Below are 8214 nucleotides of genomic sequence, written 5' to 3' on the forward strand. Positions count from 1 at the left end.
GGTATTATGTCCCTGAAGCTCGATGTGATCCACTCTGTCTTCATTGACTTCCATCATATCAGCCCCTGTTCCTGACCTCCGTGGCTTCTCCAGCATCTGCCTTGTGAACTTGGCTCAAAATTGCTAGTTCAGCTCTCATTTCTTTAATGTTCTCCTATTGCTACTCAGTGGCAGAGGCCGGCAGATTTTCCCCTAGCGTATCTACCCCTGTCATACTTAGGCCTCATCATTGCTTACTTAGACAAATTCTTAACTTTTATTTTATTTCTTTATTTTTTGACAGAGTCCTAACTTTTAAAACTATTCTGCCTGGGCCGTTAAGCCAGAACACACTCATTTTTAATCATGCCACACCTCTAATCAGAAACACTTAGAGGGCCTCGACTGCCCCCCACACAGTGCATTTTTTTTAACACTAGGGTTCAAGGCCTTCCACCGTCTGGTGCAATCAACTATTGCAGATGTATGTCATGCCACTCAGTGAATGGTGCACTCTTCTCCACACACGCCCTCCCATGCCCATACTTTCATAATATTGTGAAGTGGTTCAGAATGCCCTGCCCTCTTTCTCCTCACCATTCTTATTAACACATAACTCCATGTTTCCACCGTCTCCAAGGTGCAGCTTGAATGGCCCCTCTCCCACTACACCTTTCTTAGGGCAGATGTATGCTGTCCATCTTCTGAACCTGTCTTTTTGTCTTTTTCTTTGTAAGACAAGGCACTAATCTTATTTTGCCTCATTATTTGGTCCTTTGTGTAGGAGCACACTTCCAAAATTTTTTGTTTTTTTATTACTCCAGGTTGCATGTCAGTATGCATCACTGTGGAATTTGACACAGCAAAGAGCTCAATACAGTTTAGATTGAATGGGGTTACAGCGAGGAATCAAAAGGAACAGGAAAAGAAAGGAATCAAGAGCCATCATAGTCTTTTATCTGTGATTTAAACCACGATTTCAGCTGAAGGATACATTATAACATGAGTACACTTCACTGACTTCCACAGAAATGCTGTTTTTGTGATGATCACAAAATGCTAGAGTTGGAAGGAGCTTAGGAAAAGATGAAGTTTGGTGCAAGGGAGTAGCTTACTCCAAACCGTAAATTTCAGTAAGCAGCTGAACTAGGATTAGAACCATTTATCCTGATATCTAGGCTGTACTGTATCTACTATTATTCTTCTAGCTAGCTTTTACCAACTTAACTACACCAGAATGGAGAAGGCCAGAGGGTTTATATTTAAGTAATATTGATCTTGGAGCAATGTGTGATTGATTGGATCTCCAAAGGTCACCCTAGGGTCAATCATTACCATAGACAAATCATAAGACACTTAACTATATGTGCGTCCACCCAGGCAGGAACTGGAAGATTCTGGTGGACAGAGCCCCTCGGACTTCCTGCTTTATCTCATAGCACTTAGAAAGTGCTTTGCCTTATTAAATATCCAATCAGTTATCAATTGAATTGCTATAATCTTCTGCTATTCCACAGTTCTTTTCTATGCCCCAGCTTTTATTAGAGTTGTTACAGGGTCTCTGACCTGAACTTGTGAGGTAAAAGTCCCCTTGCAAAATAATTAATTTGCTCCATGCATTCCCAATAGTCATTCAACCCCCTAGCACAAGAATCTGGCTCCTCCGCCGTAAAACTCTGGCTTTGGGACATGAAATGAGCACCCGGTGCCTATCTAGCCAGCCCTTACTGAGGGACAGTGTGTGCCGGGGGCCAGCGCCTGGCCCGCTACCTCAGCAGCTGCACCTGAGCCAGAGGAGCAGGAACCTGGCCAGCTGGTCCTTACCCTCTGGTTCCACCTGACAGGAAGATGGTTTAAGCTTTCTCTTGCACAATGCACTGGAGGCGGAGGAGGAAGACAGACAAAAAGAACAGGTCAGGCAGATTTCATCAGCCGGCAGCCAGCATCAATACTTCTCTGAGAAAAGATGTTTGGCAGCTTACACACAGCATGCTCAGGCAGATTCCATGTAACAGGACATAGGAGCAGTGGCCTCCTTTCCTCTCTTCACCTCTCTTTCTCCTGGCCCCAGGCAAGGATGTTTTCTTTTCTGGAAGGTAAATTGAATGTTAACAGAGTCTATGGATTTAATTTCAATAACATGCACTTTTCTTCAATTCCAAGTTCTCAACACTGGATCTTTAGAAATAAGTATGCAATGCATTCCCCCTCCCTTTATTTTTTTTAAAGATTTATTTATTTGAGAGAGAGAGAGAGACAGACAGACAGAGAAAGAGAGCACAGTGGGGAGGGGAGAGGGAGAGAGAATTCCAAGCAGACTCTCCACTGAGTGCAGAGCCCGACTGGGGGTTTGATCTCAGGACCCTGAGATCATGACCTGAGCTGAAATCAAGAGTTGGAAGCTCAGCCAACTGAGCCAACCAAGCGCCCCTTCCCCCTCCCTTTAAAAAAAGTGTGTTGGGCACCTGGGTGACTCAGTTGGTTAAGCGACTGCCTTCGGCTCAGGTCATGATCCTGGAGTCCTGGGATCGAGTCCCGCATGGGCTCCCTGCTCGGCAGGGAGTCTGCTTCTCCCTCTGACCCTCCTCCCTCTCATGCTCTCTGTCTCTCATTCTCTCTCTCTCAAATAAATAAATAAAATCTTTAAAAAATAAAAATAAAAAAATAAATTAAAAAAGTGTGTATGTGTTTGTGAGTGTGTGTGTGTGTGTGTGTGTGTGTTTGGACACAAAAATAATATGCTCACTGTAGACATTTTGGAAATTATATATATATATATATATATGTATATGTGTACATATATATATAAATATGCCTATATTTAATGGATCATTTGATATAAGCAATTTATAAATTTTAACCTAAACATAATAATACAAATGTTTGTTCATGCTAGTAAATTTTCATTCACGGCATAATTACTTGGTCACATAATGCCACGTCATAGAGCTATAACAAAATGTATTTAATTCTAGATTATTGGACATTAGGATAATTTCCTGTTACTATATACAATACAGTGATAAATATCTTGTATAATATCTTTTCCTGTTGTGTGTATTCATATTGGTTTTCTTAGACTGAGTTCTCTTTCCACTTTGTGAGATATGACACCACATTTGGATTCTAAAATTTAGCCAACAGACTAAGATTGGACTGTGGGAGGTTGGGGCAGCTTGGGGAGAAGTAAAGAACTGGAACTGCAACTGCCCATTCTTGGGGCTCATTAGAATCCACAGGTTACTGATGCCAAAATTTCTGCTTATTAAACAACCAACCCCAAGATTCTCTCAGACTTTAATTGATCCATAATTTCATTCCTCCCTTTAATTACAGTCCTAAAGCACACAGAGACCTCTGTGGATCAGTACATGAGCCATGTCAAGTTCAGCCAGCATTGTTCAACAGGTGAAAGTAATTAAAGGAATTTCATTCTTTTATCCATAGGTGGATTTAAAAAGGGCCCGAATAACCAATCCACAGCAACACTTCACAAAATTTTAGCCACTTTCCTTAATCTTGCATCTACTCTAATACCATTCTTTTAGGCTCTTCAGTATGTAGATCAACTTAATCCCCTTCCTAGCAGGAAGAATCTTTCCTCACTGGAAGAGAGAAAAGTAGGAAGGGGAGTACAGGATTCTATTTGATGGACAATGGGTGAAGGACTGAGTGTTGGTAATGTTTATCCTGTCACATAACCATTCCTCAAATATTTACTGAAGCTGGACAAGCCAGAAACTGTGCTAGTTCCTAGAGGGAATATGAATTGAAGAAGAAAATCTCTATTATTAAGAAGTAGAACTAGTTGAGGAGGCTGCAAATAGTAAATTATCTGACAAGAGGACTTGTCTTCCATTACAGAAAGGCAAAGATTATTGGTTACTGGTGATTTGTCTCTGTTGATTCAAATTGGGAAAGGGACAAGACCCAGATTTTTGTTGTTATGAACAGCAATTTATTTAATAAACATGGGCAACGAAAGTCCTATGGAGGGTGCAAAGACATTTAACATGTCAGTGAAACTCCAGGAATTTACAGTCAAGTTAGATGATAGACTGATATGTGAAATGGTGAATAAACTGTTATTCAAGGAATTATGTAAGTAACAAGTGTCAATATATTTTAAAATAGAAAGATAATGTTTCAGGGTTTCAGAAAGGAAAATGGGAGGAAACTGGACTTTCAAGGTTTTTTCTTTCCTTGTAGGTCAAGTAAAGTTGTTAAGGGATATAGGATTAGAGCTGCAATAATAATAATCATGAGGTAACACCACTTAAAAAATGAACTTGGACTCTCCTTGGTCATATTTCACAAATGTTTGGTGAGTATCAACAGTGAGTGAGAAAATATGTCAAATTCTAGTGATATGAGATTCATGAGATGTGGGAGTTCAATCTACCGTTGGGGGGAAGACAATAATTATTGTATTCTACTTAGAGTTAACCACCTTATTCACACATAACACATCAAGCTCAACAAAAAATTGATAGGTTTGATATTACTCTCTCTAGCTTACCCATAAAAACAAAATAAACCACACCAACATAAAAACAAAACTGAGTCAGGGTTTTTTACTTGCTCTAGATTACAAAGGGCTCCCAACCATTTTATTTATCTTACACTACTGTTATTTGCTAGAGAATGTTTCATACAAATGAGATAAACTTTAGATCTTTGCTCACCCATGATTATTCAGCTTAGTAATTGCACTGATCATTTTCATATTTTATTTCTTAGATATTTGTCTTTTCCTTATTTTAGAAATTCATTATTCCAACAATTAAGTAACAGAGATCACAGCATCTGGGAGTAAATTGCCTGCTTTCCATGACATTTACTAAGAGCCAGGGAGTTGGCTTAGCTCATTAGTCAGCTCTGCATAATTTTCCATGTATTTCATTAAATTTTATACTGGAACATTCATTTTAATTTATTCATGATTTTATAACTTTAAATAAGTTTTAATCTCCTATTATACTTATATTATTAAAAGACATTAAAATAATGTATATATAAAAAATAAAATGTATCTTATTAAACTATATAAAATAAAATTTATGTTATTAAAATATTATAAAATATAAATTTATGTAATATATTTTAATATATAAACACTATATTGTTATACTATTATATATTATAGACCAATATTAATAAGTATTAATAATATGTAATATGTTGATGTAGTATCTTATTTGTTATAATGTGTAATGAGTAATTTTTAAAACTCAGTTTTTATTAATACTTGGTAGAAATTAAATTACTATAAATATACTTTTCATATTTATACTAATAAGTGAACAAGAAAGATCTCTGATATCCAAAGATTTGGCAACTGGTATAAAATTTAAGGACAGACAATGTCAGTTTTAGGAAACACTTCAGAGAAACCATTGTCTACCAGGTATTGCAGGCACCTTTGCACACCTTGTTGCATTTAATTCTCAAAACAAGACTCTAAGTTTGAAGTACTAATCCCTATTTTACAAAAGAGGAAATGCTCTCAGAAATATTTATAAGCTCAGCTAAGATCATATATCTGGCAAGACGGAGAACCAGGATGTGTCCAAATGAATTACTTTTATCCTGGGACTGGGAAGTAAAGAAGACATCCATGACATTATTTTCTTGTGTTGCTTGAGTTGGTCACCATGACCAATCTACTGCTAGGAATGAAGTGTTAGCAAATCTCACTGTCCTCTGCTTATTTGCTGATAGAGCTCAGTTTGGGAGCTACATTATGGAAAAAACAGTTTTAAGTCCATTGCTAGTGTAACAAACTTCATTTTTCTTCCTTATGGATTTGCTTTAACTCTGCAACTCATTTCAACTGTTCTTATGCAAATGTGTAGTCTCATCATCTGGGCCACCAGCAAGCCTCTGATCTCACTCTCACCATTTCCACCCCCACAATGTACTTGTTTCAAAAACAATTGTCCTAACAGAAGGTACCTGTGAGAATTCCATCTCAAATAATACCATCGATTGATAAAATGGCATCTTTCTGCTGGTGAACATAAAAGATTCTTGCAAACATTATTAATAACAGTACAACCTCACTCAATACTTAGGACATAAACTAGAGGACATGTTATTGAGCATACCCTATGCATTTCAGGCAATTCTCTTAATCTTCACAGTTGGGTATCAGCACACAAACAAGGAAAGGAAACTGAGTCTAAGCTGAAAAGGAATTCGCACAAAGTCATACAACTAGTTAGTGGTAGAACCAGATGCAATAACCTGATCTTAATGTTACAGAACCACTTACTATTTATAAGAACTTAAGGTAAGACTATTGCTTAATTTTTCCCAACTTCAAGTTCCTCATCTTTAAATGAGGGCTGTTAAGAGCTGTCCTGCCTATTCCACAGGCTGTTTGAGGAGATCAAAGGAGCTAATGGATGCAAGTGAGAATATTTTGCTAAAAGCATAAAGCACCATAGAAATACAAGGTTTTATCAGTCTGTCTAATGCATCTCTCTTATAAGTGAGTCGGAGTTTTATTTTTCTTTGATGTAGCCACCAACCTTTCAAAGCAGCATTGGGACTACAGTTTAGTTTCAAGCTCAATCTAAACATAAACTGCAATACAAAAATTAGTTTTTGGTGTGTCTCACAAACCTATCCCATCCCACTCAGTGGCTAATCTGGGATGAGGTGGCTATATTATTCCAGACTAAGGGCACCCAGTGTCTACAGTACCTTAATTTAACTATGTACAGTTAACATCACTTTTAAATGAGATGGTGTTTTGAAGAAACACGTCTTGTATAATTTGAAAATGGTAAAGTGTTTAGACTATTAGAAAGTGTACTATAAGATTCAAAACCTAGGTTTGATACATGGCTTTGCTACTAACTAGTTGTATGCACTCAGGCTTCTTTCTCATCTTCCTGGGCCTCATTTTTTCTCATCTATAAAGTGAGCAGATTGGACTGCATAATTCATACACTTTGTTATTTAACCACCATTTGTTGGAATTTACCAAATGCCAAGTCCTATGCTTAGAGACAGGTGAGACTATGATCCCTGCTCCAAGGGTTGCAACATCTGGTGGGGGAGCAGACATAAACCAGTAATAATAATTCAGTGTGATATCTCTAATGGCTCTTGCAGTTATGAGTCAAATGTATATGTCCCCCTTTTTCTCATTGTGTGTGTGTGTGTGTGTGTGTGTGTGTGAGTACATACCCAGATACATACACATACACACAGATACACACATCCTCATACAGGACCAAATTAATTGCAGAAAAGTTCAAGCAGAGATAGACTCTACAGGGCTAACTGTTAATTAAAGAAGGGCTATCACAGAAGGTAGAAGAACTATATTTACTCATTGGATTTCATTTACAGTTACTTTGTCCATATTATGAGAGGTTTGCAAAAGGCTTGATGAACTTGAGCAAACCTTGGTGAAAAAATGTTTCCACTTAGCTTCAAAATTCCTGGGTCATTTCTGAAACCAACTGAATTCTCAGGTAGAGGTCTGCTCTGGGATGTCTTCTGTCATCACAGCAACCCACAGAATGACTTTCCTTGATGACTGTGTTCCTCCTATGCAGGAAGAAATTTTGAGGATTCTCTAAGAACAATCACATCAGAGACTTTCAAGTCCCAAGATTCAGACTCAGAGTCTCTAAGCAGAGTACTGACTCTGCTACTTACTAAATATATGTCTGATCTAAAAAAAACTGACCCTACGCAAGTCATTTGATCCCTCTGAGCAACAAGGTTTTTTGTTTTTGTTTTTGTTTGTCAATTGAAAAATGATGACCCCTTTTGTCTACCACCTAGGAGGACTGGGAAATTCAAAATGCTTAAAGTCTTTAAAGAGGTTCACACATGTTAGATTGGGGTGTATATCTGGGGAGGTAAAATGGGAAAGAGCAGTAAGTGTTGGGAATGGGAAGTTTCAGAAAATAACATAGCAACAGCAGTTCAGAACTATGGGGGCCTCTGAGATAACTTAGTCCCATATCCTCACTCTATAAAGAACAAAGCCCATTAGAGGAAGGCCTGACTAAGACTTGTACTGTATCATACTTTCATATTGATGCAAGAATAGCTATAGATTCTAGCCAAGTACTAAGAATTAGAAGTAACAACTAGTCATACAAATATTTCATGAGTTCAGGAATATTTAAGACAGTGACTGTTTCAATGATCTCTGTTTTGCTGTATGTTTTGTTATTTCTACAGTGAGTATTTACACACACTACTAATTTA

General features: G+C 37.6%; 1 long non-coding RNA gene across 3 annotated transcripts in view; it reads right to left on the bottom strand.

Moving 5' to 3' along the window:
* Positions 1–7491, bottom strand: part of LOC144379859 (uncharacterized) — a 92079-nt gene extending 84588 nt beyond the window's left edge. For 2 of the 3 annotated variants that reach the window (XR_013443345.1, XR_013443346.1), the window contains exons 1-2: positions 1962–2795; positions 1804–1856 (exon numbers count right to left, since the gene is read on the bottom strand). This is a non-coding gene — a long non-coding RNA (uncharacterized LOC144379859). Of the gene's footprint in view, positions 1–1803; positions 1857–1961; positions 2796–7396 lie in introns of those variants that run through there. The other variant, XR_013443347.1, reaches the window with a different exon arrangement.
* Positions 7492–8214: the final 723 nt, after the last annotated feature.

Source organism: Halichoerus grypus, chromosome 1 (genome assembly GCF_964656455.1).
Source record: "Halichoerus grypus chromosome 1, mHalGry1.hap1.1, whole genome shotgun sequence".
NCBI classification, from domain to species: Eukaryota; Metazoa; Chordata; class Mammalia; order Carnivora; family Phocidae; genus Halichoerus; species Halichoerus grypus.